Genomic DNA, 21,976 nt, shown 5'->3' with positions numbered 1-21,976 from the left:
AATTCAAATGCGATGGGCGTATGCTATGCTAATATTCTGATCCACCGGCGTTAATGCATTATCAAACGCGGCGAGATGCATTCGCGTGCTGGCTGGCTCGGCTGGATGGCTGGCTGGCTCCGTCTGGCTTGGCTGGCTTGGCTGGCTGACTGGCTTCGCGGACGAGTACGCTCCGTCAATCCTGCGGATGGCACGCACGTGTCGTCGTCTCCGCGCGTGTCGTCCCGAATCGCGAAACGCGCGGTTTGACGTCTCAGTTATTGCCATGATTTCGCCCGCGTTTCCTCTCGCCGCGTCCCGACAAACGAGAGACTCGCTCGGCGAGAGAACATTGCTCTTCCCCGACAAATCAATTAGTGTTATTGGAGCAATCAGACAACGTTAATTGATTCCTCGAAGAGGGCCAGCGCAACGTCTCGAGCTCGAGCTTTATTGCGCGCCTCCCTCTTTTTTGGATCTGGGTCCTGAAATATCGAGGCTTTCAGCGGGGCAATTTTACTTCGCGAGTGAAGAGATGTGTCATGATCGCAATATTTCAGATAGTATCTGCAATATATCTATAGAGGTATCGTTCCATTCACTCTCAACACGTTTGAGATCTCTCTTTCAAGACGTATACACTCAGGACCGTTCGTGAATGCGCTCGCAGAATGTTCCTCCTTCCCCATTAGAGTTTAAATACGATGACAATTATCGCAATTCGAAGGCGCAACAAGTAATCCGTTGGCGCATCTGCCGCTTTCCGAAATTATCCACAAGGCTCGCCGGCTGTTCGCTTTTAATTCGCGAATGGTTTATTTACTGGTGCGGGATCGATCAGCGTTACCGACGAACGTTGCCAGCATACGTGAGCTTAACGACAATAAAAAAAAAAAAAAAAACGGATCTCCATTAACAAAATTGGCTTTAAGTAAAACGTTCAATTTCGCATCATTAACACTCGATTAGAGGAAATATGATCTCTAAAAAGTAAAATAAATGGTTTGATTCAACTCTTTGTATTTAATATAGATGAGTTTAAAAAACGAGTACGTCTTAACTTTGAACTTATTCGAGAGATGATTTTATTTTCTGATGGAATTTCCATCCCATCGGGAGATTTTTATATCAGAATCCCGCCGGTCGGAACAGGTACATGCGGGATATCGAACGCAAACTGCCGCACGAGAAGAATATCCTGTCATTCGTTCTCTCGACGTGACGCTTCCACGCGAGCCCCGCTTCAATTTTTACGGTGCACCGATCGCGCACCCCGTGTCGCGACGCTCCCCTGCGTGTATGTGCGCGACGCTCCGGCCACGGGCCGGAACCCCCTTCGGCCACAATGGAGTTCGGCGCCACCCCCCTGCGCCGTCGCCGTTTCGCATAAAAAGCGAAAAATCGAGGGGCGCGTCACGCCGGCATTGTGTAACTTGTCGCTGCGGGTCCGTGTGCGGTCGACAGCGACGGCACGACGCGAATTCCGGACGGCTGTGTCTCTGTCACTGAATTATTCACTTACACGTGTACCGCGAGATGGAATGAGACAAGTGCAAAGGGGAATAGAGCGCACGTACATGAAAATAACAGACGCGAGTGGAGAGAAGCCACGGCCACACAGGACGTTTAATATGAAAAAACAGAATTAAATGAAAACGAGTTCTATACCTTATTTATGCAATATTGATTTTGTAATTTTATAATTAATTCTAGAAGTATCAAGAAATCAAAGTATTAATATAAATGAATTGCAAAAGAAACAATAGAAAAATAGGAAAGAAGATATAATACAGAAAATAAACTACAAATAATAAAAATAATATATAACGGTATAAAAATAAAAGTACAATAAATGTAAACAAAAGAAAAGAATGTAATCCGAAATATAGACAAATATAAGGAATTATCGGAAAAAATGCATGCTGGTTTTAAATCGCGGAGGTAATAGGATTTAGGTTAAATTGCAGGCATTACATACTTTAATATTAAAAATTTTTTTAAACCTTATCGTAGGAGTGACGTAAAATGAACAAGCATTTAATTAAATTCTAACAAAAAGGGAAAAAATTAAATTTTTCAAAATGTGACTAAAGAGAGAGAGAGGGGAGGGGAGGGAGGAAGCAAAATGCGTTGTTCATAACGAAGAGATCAGACCGGCGAACAGGAGGGGACGGGAACGAGAGAGAAGGAGGAGAACGAAGGCGTCGCGACGCCCCAACAATGGCAAGCCGGCACGCTCACGCGGCTCCCAACAATGGCAGAGCACGGCGCATTGTCAAACTGGTGTCAACTGTCAACCGGTCGTTCCGCGAGGCGACAGACCGAGGGAACCACGGAACGTGGAGGATAGGCGGGACGCGATTTCGCCGTCGCGAGACGCGCGATCGGAAGCGAAGCGTGAACCAGAGATCGCTCGACCATTATGAACGGCGGGTGTTCCCGAAGTGAATGGCGATGATATCGAGACGAGTGGTATTTAGAGCCTCCGCCGTTGATTTCTCTTCCGCAGAAACGTACCGCTTCGAGAAGCAGCAACGTGACACAACTCGAATTAATTAAATTTTAGGAAGATTAAGATTAGACATAATCACAAAGATATAATTGAGAAACAGAGCTTTGTATGAAATTTTTTTGCTGGAACAAGCTAAACGATAATCAAGAGCTATGCTAATTTTTTTAATGCAAATTTTTAATTAATTTTAATTTTTTCACACTTTTTCGTATTAATTTTAGAAACGCATAATATTTATATGTTCATTATATTTAAGAATTTTGTAATACAATCTTAGGAAATTATAGTGAAAGTATAATTAAATATTCTGTTATCATATTTTATTTTATATTAACCGAAATTCCAAATTTTAATATCTTTTTTCATTGATATTTTTATTACCTTTATATTTATTAATATATAATATAATATATCTCTACATTTCATCGTCGGTCCTTCAATCTATGCAAAATGATCGAACGATGTCACGCAACTTTATCTTCTTTTATTTTGCCGCACCGTTTATTTTCGAAGGAAAACTATTTCACGTTCCAAAGACGAAACGTGAGTTGGATGTCCATCATCGAATTCTTTCTCGGTCATTTAGTGCGGTCCTTAAAATTCTGGAAAAAGCCGTAAAACCACGAAATGCGACGCGCCACAAGATTCACACTACTATCCGATGGAGAATAGAGAGAATAGGGTGAATAGGGAGAATAGGGATGAGTTTATGATGGCGAGAACCAACATCGGGGACACGACCGACCCCTTTTTCCGAGACACACCGCGCGCACCGACAGGTACGCGATTCTCCGTCGGATTTATTCCGCCGTCTACCTTGCACCACCCTTCGAAATCGTCTTTTCCCTGAAAATATGTCAGTCGGGAGTCTCCTTTGAGGCAGCAATAAAAAACGAAAAGCGACTCCGGCGACCCATCGCTTGTCGTCGGCGATAATCGAATTAGACCTGAAGCCTTCGAGCGATGTCCAGAGAGTCTTCAAAGTCCTTTGGCTACACCTATTCAACTTCATGTTACGGCGCTAATGATTACTCTTCGCGGTAGAGTTAGAATACAATTCGTTTTACGTCGAAATAGAATTTTGTAGCGTTATAAAGCTCAATGTTTCGGTTTCGCAAAAAATTTACTTTTACAACATTGCAGTTTAAAGAGTATGCAACATATTATATCACCTCATATATTATCATCAACGAGATATCTGAATAATAATTCAGTTTCTTTATAGGAAAAATTTATTAAATAATGAATTTAATTTCAGATAATGAAAACTAGTGGCATGTATGGGGCAAGATCTTGAAGATCTATTTTTTTTTTTTAATTTGATTAAATAAATTCAATAAATCATTTCTAAATTTTCGCTTGCAACTATGGATCCACGTAACGTGTCTAATCCTCCCAATATCCTAATAATAATTAGAAAGAAATCTATAAGAAATTTTTTTTTATTGCGAGAAATCCTTGGCTGAGGTGATATTTTTTTTATATGCCGCGAATCTCCATTGTCTGTATAACACTTTGGTCTAGATATATATATTTATTTAAATTTAATTTCGTTAGAAAATGATTATCTCTCGATTAGGTCGTATCGATTCGCATTGGGGAAAAAGTTTGACTGGATTAATTCTGTTAGAAAATGGACAAGATAGAATTTTCTGCTTAAATCAGCTAAATTTCTGCTTAAATCTACTATAATTTTAGTTGAGATAATCAGAATTCTGATATAATTAGAATCTTCTGGTTTGTCCATTTTCAACCAGACATTTTTCTTAGTGTATATATACACATATATATATATATATATATATATATATATATCCTTTTATTGGCATTCGAAAAATCTATGGCGCTTCGATAAACACGCTAGATTATTGCGTATATCGTGTCGTAGCTGCGTGTGAATGAGCTCTATACGCGCGTCAGAGTGACCTTCGGCTACGTTCTATCGTATATTCATAGGTCATCGCCGATCGTGACTCGTGGAGACCTGTCCCTGGCAGCAACATTCAGGAGAATTCTCCCTGCGCTGTGCCACCGCTCAAGACTGACTGCTGTCCACCCATAACCTTTGCTCTTTCTCGGTTCTCACCGATTATCTCGCGCATACGTACACACACACACACACACACACACACACACACACACACACACACACACACACACACACACACACACACACACACACACGCACACGCACACGCACACACACACACACATACGCGTAACTGGAAAGATGTCCGATAATTGCACGCGCGCCCGTTCAGCATATGAAATTGCAGATCACTTTACGACCGGGCGACGCGACTAATCGGGAAGTTATATTATTATTATACGCAATGTATATCATTATTCTAACGCGTAAATCTATTGGCGATATCGCCGGCAGCAATGGATATCGCATATTTAATAGGAGTTACGAGTTACACGCGCTTTGAAATTATGAGAAAAATCTTTAATCTCTGCGAAATCAAGACAACCTTATCATTCAATACACGCGAGTCAAGCATTTAAATTATAAGATGAATCTTATTAAACTGCCTGTATATAAGCAATACGTTCGAACGTTAATAAAAGTTAATAAAAGTCCGAAGAAGTTTTAAAATTGTAAAAAAAAATTTCTCTTTTTAATTGAAAAAAAGAGTAAAATTTATTTGATTTCTGATTCAGATTATTTTCTCTAAAAATCGACTGCGATGAAGGAATTCTAACAGCTCGAGGAAATCACAAGAGATTCTCCTTTTAGATTGAACCAATATTATCTTTAAAGTAAACAGCTCACAGCCTCATGAGCTTCAAACTAGCCAAATGTAAGAAGGCGCGTCTCAAGCGCGTAGGTTGGAACATGATTGCAGCGTCACGTAGCGCTCAGAAGGTGTCAATTTTCCCATGTAAATTACACCGATCGGACCCGATTTACACGCTAGTTCCATGTAACGCGATTCGGAAACACGTCGAGGCGTTACGATCCACGCGAGGGGGCGTCGTCTCGCGGAACTCACGCTGGTCGTGGGACAGTTTTCGGGTCGCTCGTTTTACGATCGCGGCAGTCGATCGCCAACGAGCGGACGAGCTCGTTGTACGCGTCCAGAGTGCATACGCCGACGTGCATCGGGATGTAACAAGGCGGGCTCGCGTGATGCATACTTTTCGCGAACTCGACGCCTTTCGTGACGCGCGGAAGAGCGCGGCCCTTCCGCGAACGTATTCCACTCTCCCATCTCCGGGTACTCGTAAAGCGATCTTATTTTTTTTTCTTTCCCCCTTTTCTTCCGCCTCTTTTTTTTTTACGACCTCCCCGTCACGAGCGATTAGCTAGGAAGGAAGCGAAGTGAAAATCGAAAGACTCACTTCGCTCCCTTCCTCGCGACGGGAGGAACGAAGCGCCGTCACGACTTGCCTTCGTTACAGAACCTGACGAACTTCCGAAGCACTTCGACTTCGACCTCCTTCAGTCGCGAAGCCGCGGCTATGCAAAATAGAAGACGTCAGACTCATCGTAGGATTCGCTTCTTCGTTGCTTTTAAACTTGTTAATTGAAGACGTTATTGTAACGTGCCGCGCACACAGTGTTCTCAGCTCTGTTCTTGCTCCTTCATTCGAAACTTCAGTCGGAGGAAGTGAAGTATGTTTAGATGGAAATTTTGAAAATTAAAGCAAGCGATAGAAATTCATTTAATAGATATATTTACTTCATAATGATTATTTTTCTTTACTTACAATATTCGTTCAATTTTACGACTCTGTATAAAATTGAAGGATTCATAAGAATTGAATTAAATATGTTCATCATTATTTAATAACTTTGTTTGAGAAATTAGATTGTTTTTACTTGCAATTCTTTTCTATTTGCTTAACTTCGTTTCTTCTCTCGATTAGAATAGAAGATAGATCCGAGTATAAAATAATTTACAACTTAAAATAGCTTACAACAACTCATTAATTTATTCCTAGGGGAAACGTGGTAAACTCGCAACGAATATGCGAATAACGCCACGGTAATGTAGCGCTTAAATTAAAAATAAAGATCCTTCTCAACTCTGGCCGTGTAGACATGCTGTCAGACGTTGTCGGATGCTTGTAGACTCGCGACACACCACGAAACGCTCACGATTTATACGATTCGCTTTGCGATCCTCCCGTCTCTTTAATGTTACTGTCACTTAAAGTCAGTATCCTTGTCTATGAATGAATTTTCATCGAAATCGCGCAGTGCAAGAATTAAATGTCCGACGGCTTGTCTATCGATTCAATATAATGATTTTGTATTTGCAATGGAAAAAAGTTTCATATTCCTCTATATTTAAATTTCTATCGGTTGAATATAATTTGTTATTAACTTTATTCTTTATAAAGCTATGCCATTAAAAAATCAATAAGTCTTTCGATGGAAATTACGATGTTGTTGGAAGATAATTTCTCAAATTTCGCCTCCACGAGTTAACGTAACGATTATTAAAGGGAGACACGATCCGATTCTTTTCAACGATACCAATAAAACTTCAAGCATAATCGGATCTATATTTTTTATCGTTTATCACTCTGTTCCTCGTAATTCTTGTCTCTCCCGATCAGAGATCTCAAAGATTCTGTTGTGTGTTACACAATATTTTTAATATTTAATAGCCTAAAGCTAGATGAGATATGTAAATCTTGAAAAATTACAGTTTGTTAATAACAAATTTAAAATAAAAAAACATTTTATTTATACTATTAGTTCTTTGAATCATGCACATATCATATTTTTAAAACATGTCAGAAAAATTAAAATATTGCTCCAAATGTGTGTGCATGAATTATAAATTTATAATAAGATTTATAATAATATTTTATGTCTGATTTCTTTGACTTCGCGTTTTTTCTCTAACTTATAGATTTTAAAAAATGTAGGAAAGATTGAATTTTACAATAATATCTTTTTTACAGTGAATTCATCTTTATGATATGAAGATTTTTTTTTAGATCTCTGCGTATCTATTATTAAATTTATTAAGAGGTCATTTCTTTTCCGATGACGTTTAATTTCGACCGAATACGTATACATACTAGTGACATAATTTAACATAGCACTCTTAATGAAAGATAAGATCTGCTATTATAATTTTACTTTGCTCTAATAGGATACAGAATCGAGATAATCTAATCTATCCATATCTAGATTATATCAATTTAAATAATGATATTTATAACTAATATCAAAAATGTCGTAATCTTGCCATAATAATTTCTTCTTTATCATTATGCATCACATTTTTATCAGCTTACTTCTAATTATTATAAAGCATCTATAATTAAGAAACACGTTTTATCGGAGATATCTTGAAATTTATATATATTTACTAACATCTTCCTCTCATATACGGCTTTTGTTCACTTCTACATATTTCGAAAAATGAGTGTCAAGAGTCAGCAGATCGCCGACTCTTGACACTCATAAACTCGATCTCATAAAAACCGAGGGACGATGCGCGCGACATAAACGATGAGATTCCATCGTCGGCAATAAATACATAATTAAGCGTCGTTGATGTCGATACGAGCATCGGAGACGTTTAACGATGTGATAAAATCAGGTGACAAGTGTCACAGTAGACCGGGATTACAGTGAGCGGTATACAATAGAGCCAAATCCTTGGCCAGAGGGCGCGTATCCCAGCTATAATTTAGAGCGTCCAACGATTTCTTCGATGGTACTTTAATAAAGCATCTGTGGAGAGAGAGAGAGAGAGAGAGAGAGAGAGAAGAGGGAGAGGAGATAGAGAGAGAGTGAAAGAGAAAGAAAGGCAGCAATGCGACCACGAAAAGGCAGTAAACTTTTCGAACGTATTGAGATGGTAATTAGAATCATTGTGAGCTCTCCCGGAAGATGACTCGTCGCATTTAATGACAACTGCAATCATCTTTATGTACTCCTCGATATAAGAGAGACTTTACTCGGAATTTTTACTTCGTGTATCGTAATCGTAAATATCACTACATAAAATTTCATATATACAATATATATATATATATATATATATATATATATATATGCAATATAAAATTATAGAGATATAAGAAGGGTATGTTTAAAAAAAATACACACGCTTTCTCGTATATTTCCTTGAAATTTATTAGGTTTTACCGATCAGGATAAATTACTGTGGTGGTAAATAGACCTCTTGCCGCACTGGAGGCGTCTGGCCGACGGAAAAATGAGATTATGCTGGAAATTTAGGATTCACCCTCGAGCGCGTTTTACCACATATTATCCGAATCCACTTTGAATCCCCCCCGGCAAGGACATTTGATTCCCCCCTTCGGACCCCGGAGTGGCGTCCAACCCCTGTCCGCAATGTGCTTTGCGATTTAAATTTTGTCACGGGACAAATTGCCTGACAAATCGGATTTTCGCCATCGCGACGAATCACCGGCGATCAAAGCTCGACGTTTTGCTCTCGTTCCCGCCAGCTTTTTCCTCCGCTTCGTTCTACATGAAGCACAATTCACTGAGGATTCTATATTGACAGACTATCCGAAATGATCTGAATATTTTTTGTGATTTAAACTGAATTATTTCATTAAAAATAATTGTTTATTTAATAAATCTATTTATATTTTCAATATATCTAGGTACACACTTATGTAACAGCAATGTTTTAATTTTAGGAATCCACATCTAATCTCTTATCTATTCTTTGAAAGCTGAAGCCTCTGGTTATTTTGGTACGTAATTAGCAAACTCCAAACAACATCTGGATATTACGTGTAAATAAAGTAGTACTCATGTATTGTTACAAAGCGATTTATTCGAGGAACAGCGAATGAGATCCCCGTCGAATCGGAACATACGAAGGGGGGAGACGATCTTTCTTCGCGACTCAATGAAGACTCCACGAGAACGGACGACCACTACTGAGAGTGGCACTGACTATCTCGAGATGATACTCGACGCTTTAATTAAGTGGCGTCTCCCTTTTCCGGCGAAAGGAGCAGCCCGCAAAAAAATGTCGATCCCCTCTCGTCCACGGCGAATGAAAAGCTTTCGAGCTTCGCTACGCTTGCAATACCCACCTCAGCGATCGCCATTGTCCGCCAACGTCCTATTTAAGAACGACGTGCAACAAGTATCGGCATTCATCCGCGTCTTTTATGTTCATCTCGAGCTATGCAGTATCTCTCTCTCTCTCTCTCTCTCTCTCTCTCTCTCTCTCTCTCTCTCTCTCTCTCTTTTTTCTTTCTTTGTTTTTCTCTCTTTTTTTTTAATTAATCATTCTGAACGATGCGATTGCTTTTAAACAAATCCATCGCCTTTCCCTCTAATTGATGTATTAATTTAGAACCGTATTTTATTGATTATCGTTTAACGTGCGATAAAATGAATAGGCGTAGAATGAAATATTATAGATCGCGTTATTATCGAGAGACTTAATACCATCCTTCATAAGTCTACTTTCACCCAGCGAGAACATTAGAGTAGGAATATTTAATCATCCTCTTTGACGGACGAGCATCTGTTCAAATTTTCTCCTCGTCGAAAAGTTGAGGGAAACGGATATGTCACATTAGAGCAACGTTATACGGAAGTGGTTAATAAACGGTCAATGATAATTCTACGTCCCAGAAAATCGAGCGCTTGGTAACGATTATTTCGCGATAATTGCGGCGAGGAGCTCCGGATTCTCACCGGATGTCGTGTAATTACTCGGAGTCCTTTACGGTGTCGCGATCCGATGATTTTATCGCGATGCGTCTGTTTAACGAGACCCAGTTCTGCGTAAATAATTGCCAAAAATAAAGCAAACCGACACGCATGATGCACCTCGATAATTGGCACGCAGATTACACCGCTCGGATAACGAAGAGACACTCCAAAATACGGTAAAATATACTCCGAAATGTCAGGCGTCAAATAAAAATTGTGGATTTCACAATTTCCCTTACCGTTATGTACGCTTTATTTTTATAACTTATGTATTAATATAACGATTAACACACACACACACACACACACGTCTCACGGTGAAAGGAGAATGGTTGCTATGATATTGGCGCGTTATACAATAAACGTAATAATGAGACAAGCTGTAGAATGACAATCTACATTAAAAATGTATTCACAGTATATAATTGTAACCGCACGCAAATTTCACGCAGATCAGATCGCTTACTCTTTCACGGCACGATCTACGTGAAAGACCTGCGACCTACGTGAGAGACCTATATACGTTAGCGTCAATGGCGATACCTTTTTCCCCAGCACTCACGCCAATTGAAGAGCGAATCGAAACAACATCGCAAGATGTAATCTCATCGACGGCAGAAGGCGCGTGGAAACGCCTTCTAATTCACGGAATTCCTCATGAATCGGGAAAGAAAGTATTTTAAGGTCGCATAAAAAAACACGACGATTGCCGGTCGCGCCGCATCGCCGTCTCCTCCACCTCTCCTCTCCGCGGTAACAATCTCGTAATGGAAAAAAAGGCTTAACGGCGTAAGCGATCGCGTGGGGCGAGAGCACGAGGAGGAGCGCGCGAGGGAGGGGGCGGATGCAATTTCGCGAGGAAGATAGAGGCGACGGCCGCGGGCGAAACACGCGTTTCCAGCCTGGGCGCACACGTGGCTCTCCCGCCGACGCTGTATCAATTCTGTCAATTGTCAATTCGTCCCAGCACACGGAGGTGGGGTGAATAAAGCGCCGTTTGAAGTGCGGGATCCACGTAATCCCATTTGCAGCGGTGGCTGCTGAGAGAAAAAGAGACGACGGGGGGAGAGAAAAGGGAGATGGAGAGAAATAGGAAGACAGAGAGAGAAAAAGAGAGAGAGAGAGAGAGAGAGAGAGAGAGAGACGTGCGTACTCTCCTTCCCATCCTCTTCTCTTTAGACTCCCCATCTTTCCCTCCGTGAATTAGGTAGCCAAATTCGCTCCTTCCGCAGGATCGAATCTCATCACTAAAGGCTCCCTCGCCCACCTTCGAGTTCTTTCCTTCTCTTCTCTTTTCTCTCTCTCTCTCTCTCTCTCTCTCTCTCTCTCTCTTCTGTTTTTATTTTTTTTTCTTCATTTTCTCCCTTTCTTTTCCTTTTTCTTCTCGTGATCGCGGCCGTTTCTTGGCCATCTCCACACATTCGTTCTCCCGCTTTCATCCACCTCCACGAAATCTTTCTATGCATGCACCGACAGCAAAGCAATTGCAACAGAGTGCTCTTTTGCTTGCCCCGAACCTGTTCGGGACCCTCGCGGCAGAGCACCGCTCATCTGCTTAGCGATTCCTTCCTTCTTCCTTTCACCTCGTCTTTTCGTTTTTTTCTTCTCGTCCTACGCGCTCCGCCACTTTGCCTTCCTGCTGCGGGTCGCGGGTAAAACCGCGGGGACGCGTGCGTCGCGATGCAAACCACTCGTAAAACCATGTTCGATAAAAGAAAAAACGGGAAGCGTTTCGTTTCCCTAATAAGATGAAATTAATTAATAAAAGGTGCGTTGTCAAATATTAAAATCGGCAGAACAAATCTAAAAGTAAAGTATCACTTCAACTTAAACCGGAAATGTCCATTATATTCGCGAAGAAGGACTATGTGCGTGATCGGTATTGATTAGCCGCATATCGCCAACGAGCTGAAATTAATCGGCGCCCTTCCTCACCCGCGTTCTTCTTTCAATGGACCACGCTCGCTCCTCAACCCGCGTACCCATGGCTTCTCCTCATCCTCCTCTCCGGTCGTTTCCTCTCGTCACCCTCTCTCTGCCCCTCTCCTCCCCTCCTCTTTTCTGGTACTCTCGCTTTCTGGCCGGTGGACGGCTATTAATCCCGTCGTAGTTGGGGTCCGGGATTATTGAAATTATTATACGGCAGCGAACCGAAATCGGGCGGGGCGGGGAGGGCCTGGCGTTTCGAGATTCCAGCGCACACAATCGCGCGCGCGGTCTCGTCGCTCCCGTTTTGTGTTAGCCGTGCGTGCATATTGCGTGCCCTCTTGTTCCGTTTCTCTTTATCGGTATCCCTCTCTTTCTCTCTCGCTCTTTCCCCCTGGACCCGACAGCAGCCACGATATCACTCGGGGACGAGTATGAGAACGAAGGGCCACGAAATAATGAGTCATCCGGCTATCCGCTCTCTCGGTCCACCATGCGAGCCCGAAATATCTTGTTCCGGCGCGCATCGCGTGCGTCTCGCATCGGCCATTTCCACCGGAGAGAAAATGATAGCTATCGCGGGCGGGGCAGGGTGGCGATGGGTGGCTGCCACGAAGAGACGGTAAATTCGTATTTAAAAATTAAAGCTATCCCGCAGCAAAAATGTGTACTGCGTAATGACGAGGTCGATGCTGTTAAGGGGTGAACCGCGCGATTATTAACTGCTTAAAAGGTATTTGTTTTTTTTTTTCTTCATTGTAATATTATTGACAGTTATGTAAATGTAATATTGATTCTCAATTTTACTATTACAAATTCAATTATGCGTTTGTTTTTTATGTGTATATATATATATATATATATATATATATATATATATATATATGTATGCTCTGAACATTTTGGAGACTGCAATAAGCAATGACAATTATTCAAGATTGTGGTTCTGATAAATTGAAAAACAGAGAATCACGAGAGAAATGAGAACACATGCAGCCGCCTCTGTAAAGTTTTACATTATCTACAATCATGTATTTAATCTTGCATTCCTCCCATGTAAACGTTCCCGTTTTCTTAAATTATTCTTCGCATACCGCTAGTTTTAGTTTACTTTCGAGTAAGCCAAGCCAACAGCTTATTCTCTCCCAAAACGGAATATTCGATGGTCTTGCCGACGCTCGTACAATGCACCTGTGCCGTATTTCTTTAACCGGTTTGCATAAATCAGCATTTCCGACGGTAAAAAAATGCACCGATGTCATTCGCATTCCCGTGGCGATCGTAGAAAGTCCGCGTACGCCAGACGATCCGGTTTGATTTAAAAGTTATCATTTTTCCACCTAGATAATTTTTGACAGAAATTTTATTTCTAGAATCACGAACGTATTATGGATCAATTGGAATGCGGTCGCCGCTGCGAGCAAATGAACACCGCCGCGCAATGTAATCCGCATTCCTGTGGCGATCGCGAAAGAGTCATTTCGATAATCTCCTCCGGAGAATAAATTACCCCGTTCTTCCTCACAAATAATCCTGCCAGGTTTTGAATAAGAGTAGAAATTTCACTTTCAACATAATCGAGATATTGGTCAAGCAATTAAATCTTTAACGAAATTCGAATCTAAAAACTATTCACTATTTTAATTATTAGTACCTTCGAATTGAATAATTTCATATCTATTAACGTGGCTTAAAAACAAAAATTATTTTTCTTCATTTTTATTTGCTAATTAATTATAAATTTCTTGGAGAATATTTCATGTTTTGTACTGTCGATCGGCGAGCTGTCAATATACAGTAAGTTTTCTGTTCTTGCACTAGGCTACATTAACATTTTCTATCTCTTTTGTCAAACTTCAAATATATCTCTATTCCATTTTAAGTATAAGTCCATTTTAAGTAACGAGTCATAATTAGACTTCAGTTACAAAAAAAAAAAAAAAAAAAAAAACAAATCAAACGTTGCAGATTAACGAAAGTATAATCCGCATCGTTTCGTGATTGTGCCATTTGCGACAAGGAAATCGGGGCTTTTGCCCCACTTTTCCCTACGACATGTGCGGCACATCGTGAGGGAGGGAGAGGCGCGCGCATAGAGGAGTGCATTGCAACCCTTTGTGAGAAACGCCGCTACCTCACCGTTGCATTGTCGCGTTGATCCGCGAGGGGTGCGGCCCAAAGAGGGCGTGTACGCGATTTACCTACCTACCTACCTACCTTCCTACCCCTTTTACATTGAGGCGACAGGGTGATCGCGCCGTGCATGTCGCTGGATACGAGCAACCGTTATCGACCCTCGACACGCCGTTCGAGGAGGTCGCTTTCCAGGAGTTATGAGACTCACCCCTCAGTCATGGCCTCGCGTGCCCCGCGCGCACTCGTTGTTCCCTCTTTCGCGCAGTAGCGGCCGGTTATTACGCCGTTTAACGTGCCGTTTGTACGACGTCGCATTAACTCGCTCGGTACTTTGTACACGAGGACTGGACTTTCGTGAGAATAAAATGAAAAAGAAGAGAAAATTGCGAATAGATCGATGAACGGATAACGCGTTTAATTTTGCATTATTCTGGTCTTTAGAAAAGTGATTCTTGATACCGTCGAGAGAATAGACTTGATGTGTGTAGAGAGATATCTTCATTGAAAGCAATTGTAATTTGCGAGAGAAGACATTTGAGGGAAGGAAATAAAGATATTTTAATTACAATCTTGAATAAAAATACAAGCACCATTTTTAACATTATTTAGTTTTTGAAATTAAAAATATATAAAATCGGTCATATTGTTAACAATAATCTTTTGGATAGTTTTAAACATTAAAAATTCTTTAAAAAATTATTTTAAATATCGTCATTATATTTTCATGTATACATTCACAAAATTAAAAAAATCATATCGTTGGCGCATCGAGATGGTTTTTATAAAGATCGTCACATTAAGTGATCTCAATATTCTCGTGTCGTCTCCCGTGACGTCGCGAGTGCCGGGAATAAATTAATAACCACGTATGCTTAATTGACGTCAGGTTCGCGCTTTCATTCAGATTAATGGGAGCTCCCGTGTGTACCCCGAAAATCAACTGGGATAATAACTCGTCCCATCGATCCTCCCGAAGCGCGAAATTAAAATGTAAATTGAGAAACGGGCGCGCGAGGCGGCGGTTGTAATTGATTTACGAGGCGCGATCGCGATCGCGTCTCGTCTCGCGTACGTGAGATCGAACGGTGCGCACCGATAAATCCGTAAAACGTTCGACAGGTGTTCCCATGGCGAGGAGGAAGTGATTTTTGCACAGCAGTTAACGTGGTAAAGTGCTAATGTGCGAATTAATATAGCGGTCACTCCGCAACGTTGGTCGCGCATCACGAATCCTTGGCGGATATGGCCGTCTCTCGCGTGTAAGTATCATGTCTGCGCGCTCACCATCACACGCGCACGCGCACGCGTACACGTAAATCGCGCAAGCGACTCGTCAAAATAACCACATTCAGGCCTAAACGTCTCCCCGACATCCCACTTTCTTGGTGACGTTCACTTGGATCATTGTAAAACGAGAGAGAGAGAAAGAGAGAGAGAGAGAGAGAGAGAGAGAGAGAGAGAAGGGGAGGGGCGCAATAATCTTGCGCAAATATTAAAATATGCGTTCTTTCTTCTTCTCTTGCGACAAGCTTGTCTTGTTTTGGCGACTAGTTCATGAGTAACATTAAGTAACAATAAGTAACACAACGGAAACGATTTATCAAATTAACGTCTTGACGAGAATCAAGATTTCTTCGAAAGAAACGCAAAACATGACATGAGATATCATGAGACGAGACTAACAATAGCAATATTTGTAAAAATATTTGACTTTTGATAATTATAAAGATAAGATAAAATTTATAATTGATTGAAAAATATATCATATATACATGTGAACACATATATGACTGTAATTATTTATCGTAATTATTGTTTTTTTTTTTTTTTAAGAGAGAAGAATTGAATCTTCTTTTCCTTCTTTTTTTTTTTCTTTCTTCATTTACTTAACGAGAATACGTCGCGCGACAAGCAGTCGGTTGCGGTTCGTTGCGAGCGAACGGAGCTTGCCGAAATATCGCCTCGCTTCTGGCGCAACTCACGCCAGAATACCTTTCTCTCGATTAATTACCGTGACGGCAGTCTCGATGTCGGGCTCTTTTCCCCTAATTAATTCATTATTGCATATTTCGTGCTGGCACGCTGCGCGCGTCGCCATGTCGGTGACCGGATTCCAGTATCGTGACATTCGGTCGCTTCAGCCAATCGACAATGAGATACAGGATCCCTTACGTGTCGTCCTGATTTAGGGCCATCCGATTTAGAGTCCACGAGAGTAATTAGCAATTCGTCCCTTTACATTTTGAGCTCTTTAGGAACTCGTTAATAACTTCATACTTCATACAAAAGCGTAAAAAAGCAAAAACGCTTATTATTTTTCCTGTAGGAAGATTTTCAACGAAATGAGGGCAAAAGGGTTTGCGCTGTCATAATTCTCTTACATGTCATGTCCGCGTAAGTAAAAGGGAAAAGAAGTTCTCTTTGCCTTGTAATACAAGGATAGACAAATCCCGTCGTAACTTCTCGTTTATGTTAGACCTTTACATACGTAATGAGCAACACAGCACAATACGATATTTTCTTGACTGTCGGATGTTCTCTTTCTCGATACAATACTTTGCGAATATACGTTTAACTCCGTCGCGATCTTGTATTCGTATATAAATGTGGTTCATTTTTTCTCTCGTCTATTACGATAGGGATCCCTCGTCTTCTGCCTCCCGATTAAACAGCGGCGGAAGGATCCGCGATTGTCGTTCTTTTTCACAAGGTATATTAGAGCCAATCTTGATAAAGACGACGAAGCCGTTGTAATCCTTAACCGTGATTGAAAAGGGGGAAACCTATTTCGCTACATCGACCGACACTCAGATTCCATCGTGACATCCATATTTTTCGTTAGACGTTTATTATCCGGACAACGTGTACGCCGCTGCATAAAGCTGGCATACTTTCCTATTGTACAGCAACGCAACACGCTTACACCTATCGGCCGTCCGTGTTCCGTCAAAGGTATCGTTACTACGCCGTTACTCATATGACGGCCCACCCCCTCGGCGGACTAAGAAATGAAGTCCGCGAGATAAGATACGGCGAACTGGCGAAACGCACGCACCCGCGATCCCGCGTCATAAGCACACGCGACGGCATTCCGCCTCGCATTCCTCTCCCCGCGTAAAATTGAGACCGACAAAACGGAGGTCAAACCCGAGCGGCGATTTCGCGACCGGAAGTACTCGGCGTACTCGGGTACTTCGGGGCGAACACCGGGGGTTATGCATATTCCCACTGACGGACGATGCCGGGACGATGCCGAGCGGCGTGACGCGGCAGAACGCGGCAGGCCGCAGGTGGCATAACCTACGGATTACTGTCCGCCGGTCTTATCGTCGAGGTGAATAAGAGGGAAAGAAAGATAGAGAGAAAGAGAGAGAGAGAGACGCCGTCGTTGACAAGTCTCGGCGCTCCCGGAAGCGCGAACGGAATATAAACGTTCTCGTTTCTGACAGAACGCATTGAATTTCATACGCGAGGATCGCGACACACACACACACACACACACACACACACACACACACACACACACACACACACACGTATGTGCGTACGTATGTGCGTTCGGCAACGATAACCTCCGGGAGCACGCGACCGTAATATTACAGCCGTGCCGGCTATAAAGCCTCTCCTTCGTCCTCTTCTCTCTCTCCCCCTTCTCTCTCTCGCTCTTTTCCCGCGTCTCTCCGCCACGCCACGTCGCACCGACTTTACCGGGAACGGTAATTAACTGTCTGCGATCGCGATGTGCCGCGTCGTCACATCGTCTCTCGGTGCATGCCACGAGTCCAGTCCGGGGGCCTGGGATCGCGCGCTGAGAATCCGCGAATGTTATCCTCGTTCCAGGGCCGATCTTTTCTTAGCGGTGCCTTTAATCCTTTCTTTTGCCGCGAGGAACATATGCGCACGCTATATTCGCAGGCGTGCGAATATTAAGGCCGGTCTGCACTTGGCAGTGTACGTTACCGATCTTTTTATTTCGTTAGCTCTTGTCTAGCTTACAAAGCTACTTGTAATATAATAGAGAGATAAAATTGACTCGATCGCTTCTTACTATTGAACATTATTATTAGCATTTTCTGTACTCAATGCGCGGAGGAAAATGTTTGGCTTAAATTATGATCATAACCGATATAGATATAAACTAGATCGAAATAAATTTTTATCAAAGAAGTATGAAGAAACATAAAGGGGACGTTATGCTATTCGTATTTTTTATTATTATTAGTATAATATAAATTTTTAAAAAATTGAAAGAAACTAGAGGAAGAGCGCGAGTTAAGTTTGAAGTTAAGTGTCGTCAAGAACAAGAACGTAAAAACGTAAAAACAACTAAAAGTAGTCGAGGAATAAATATCCCTGGTTAAATATCCTTGATCACGGAACGTCTCGTTCCCGCTTTTACGTATTATCACGTAGTAAACTCTTTCGAGACTTAAGAAGTCAATTATCGTGTCCGTAAAAATTATAATCCTTATTACATCGGCGTGTTAGACGCAGAACCGTAAAATTATTTCCCGCCGTATGTCGTTGATGCACATCAGAAATCACTGCGTAGCGTGAACACGGAAAAATTGTTGCTGGTGGTTTCTCCACTTCTCTACATTGATTTTCTGGAACAGCAACAATGTGAAACCGGTCTCTTTTAACATGGCAGTTCCGTTACCAATCCCTGAAATTAGTGTATGCTTTGGAGCATCTTCGAGCACGAAGAAGCGAACCGGCGGAAAAGAACGATGCGCTTTCGAATTTAATTAACGGTCTAGGGACGCGCGATGTGATTCTTAATTTTTTCAGCGTATTTTTCTGATCTCGTTTCTTAATTCTAACTTGACGATGGGTTTTGCAAATTAGTGGGAATTAGTTTCTTAAGTCTCGATTCATTCGCAATTACATTTGAAAGATTTCAATTTATATTTACATATCAATTTATATTATATTTACGTATCTGTGTAAAGGTCTGTTGAAAAAGTGACTCATTATTATAATTGATGCAATTATTTTCTAATATATTGCGAGATACTGAGAACGTACAGCGTAGATCTTATGAATTTTTCATGATTTATAATTTTCTTTTTATTATAATTACTAATCGTGCTTTTTAATAGTTTGTGTGATATTTAAACATTTTTTTTTTGAGAGCTGTTTTCCTTGCTCGCGTTAAGTTTGAGGATAAAGACACGATTCTCGAGGCGTAGCGAGTTCCGGATATGGCGACGGCCGCGAGCGAAGATATCAATCCGTCAAATCGACAGGCTCGCGCCGAACCTCTCGCTCGTGCGCCGTGTGGTGCGGTCTATTTAAAAGCGGCAGATATCTGCGATCTCTCCAGAAAGAGTCTCGAGATGGAAACTCGATCCAACACATCAATGGCTCGCGATTCGACGAGAGACCCGGACGTGCGAGATATAACTGGAAATGAGATAAAGAAAATTGCGAATAATTCAAATCCAAATTGCCACGGACATATTCCCCGACAAACAGCGATTTGATCGCGAGAGGGAGGGCACGGTGGAAAGGGTGGAGAGGAACAGAGAGAGAAGAGAGAGAGAGAGAGAGAGAGAGAGAATGAGCGCGAGCGCGCGAAACCACTCTACAACTTTTGATATCGATGCATCATCTCTCGATCCTCGCACCGGCTTCTCTGATCGATTTTCATTCCGCGGGTTGCATGGCGGCTCGCTATCCGGGTGCTATCTTCAACCACCTCGCCTTCGTCGACTCGAATCTACGGGGTGCCTGAGAAATAGCCGCGGGACGACAAGATTCATACATTCCGAGTATTATTGACACGATTGATAAAATTAACACGGTTGACAGCTAACGTAGAATCGAGTGGACTGAATTTAATTCAACGCGATATTTCGAAATGCTAATTGTATAAAAGAATTTAACACATATGGGATTGAGCTCGAATTTCTAAATATCGGTGCAGTCGAATTATTGCCAAAAGATGTGAAATATTTATCGGGATGAGAATAAATAACTCATTGTCATTAATTTTAAGATCAGCGAGAGAAGAAAAAAAAAATTGTTACAACTTCTGAAAGTACCGAGTAACTCATAAACTCATCAAACTCGGACTGCAGATCGATCTCTGATATCTTATTCCCACCATACTGATATTTAATTAGCAATTTATAATTACTGAATAGAGTTTTAATTCTCAAGTGAGGAAGGATAATTCTGCTTGTCTATGCTCCTATGTAAGCGAGTAGTAGCTCGGAAAAAGACACCTTGTATAAAGATACGTGTAAGGCCCCCCGCTCCACGAGCAGTGTAAGATATCAGCTAAGAAACGGGCCCGTTCGAGACTTTACGACCGCTCTTATAATTATCTCCAATAAATATCTCCGCGGCACGAGAGCGTATATCGAAATACTTCGGCGGGTCAGAGGTGAGCTCCTACCTCCATCTTTCGATCAACGCGTTTCTTTTGGTCGCTCCGCGTTCTCACTGATAAATTTATAATGTTAAGCTCGCGAGAGAGCGCAATATCGCGAGGGGGCCGGGACGTTTCCCCTCGCAATAAGGAATGGACCCGCTTAATAAGCCGGGTGACCACACGCAAACGCGGGGATGAAATCACCTCCCCCTCCTCCTCCTCCTCCTCCTCCTCCTCCTCCTCCTTCTCCTCCTCCTCCTGCTCTTCCTCCGTTTCTGCTTGCAGGGATCGACGAACTAATTTCGCGATTCGAATCTCGATTAGTCTCCGCGACCTCGCTCGTATCGCGCTCGTACGCGCGGCATACGAGCACGAGCGAAATGAATAGAGTCGTATGAGCTTGCCAGGGAAACGATACTTCCAATTTGCTTACGCCTCTAATTGGCAACATCTGCAAATCTGACGTTAAAATAGTCTAGAGCAGTTTTTTACGAGATGAGCTGGAGAAGAGCTAAATTAAAAGTTTAGACTCGATAACAGGTTGCGTCACATCTAAAGCTTTTTCGTGACTCCCTAACTCAATATGAAATGTTTTATGTTGAAAATATTTCGCGAATTATTTAATATTATATACAATAATACTTTAATAATATAGATAAATATCTCAATACTCTTCATGGAAGATACTTAAAAAGTTGATACGAGATCGTTGATTCGAGATCGAAGCATCATTAAGAAATTTTCAAATCTACGGTTATCGGACTTTTGGTATATCTACAGATTAATTACAACAACAAAATCGTACAACAAAATCAGTATCATCATCGACCAATTCTTCATTCCGTTTACGTTTACGTGTTTGGCTCTCCGATATAGAAGTCGTTATTAATTCACGCCTCAATTACGAAGGTATCGAGGCAGCGAGATCGCACGGGTTACAGTCAAATAAAACGGCACGTTAATGAAAGCTAAACTAATACCCGGGCAATGCATCGATAACGTTGCGCAGGATTCTTTCGAGTCCCGCGTGTCCGCGCCCTGTTCCCCTCCCCCCCCCCCCTTCGTCCAGCCCCGTTCCGCGCGGCCGATCTCTCCGCGCGCATCCGGACGTACCAATAAGACGAGACCGCGAGATTAACGCGTCATTAAATAATTACGATGTGCTCGCCGGCTTCGCCGCCGTGCGGTGGGATGACCGGGACCCTCCCCGCGTTACTAGTCACGCATACGAGCACGCGTCGCGAGATAACGAATCTCGACGAACACGACGTACATACGCGGCGAGCGAGCGAGCGAGCGAGCGAACGAGCGCGCGAGTATGCAAGTATACGCGATGCAATACGCATTCGCATACGCGTGAGGAAGG

General features: G+C 42.0%; 1 protein-coding gene across 3 annotated transcripts in view; it reads left to right on the top strand.

Moving 5' to 3' along the window:
- The window catches only part of LOC105427321 (uncharacterized), a 345,326-nt gene that overhangs the window by 263,360 nt on the left and 59,990 nt on the right, over positions 1–21,976 (top strand). The gene's annotated exons all lie outside the window — the stretch shown is intronic.

The sequence above is a fragment of the Pogonomyrmex barbatus genome, unplaced genomic scaffold (assembly GCF_055798465.1).
Source record: "Pogonomyrmex barbatus isolate J1 unplaced genomic scaffold, ASM5579846v1 scaffold7, whole genome shotgun sequence".
In the NCBI taxonomy this organism is placed as follows: domain Eukaryota; kingdom Metazoa; phylum Arthropoda; class Insecta; order Hymenoptera; family Formicidae; genus Pogonomyrmex; species Pogonomyrmex barbatus.
This window is presented reverse-complemented; position numbering and strand designations above follow the sequence as displayed.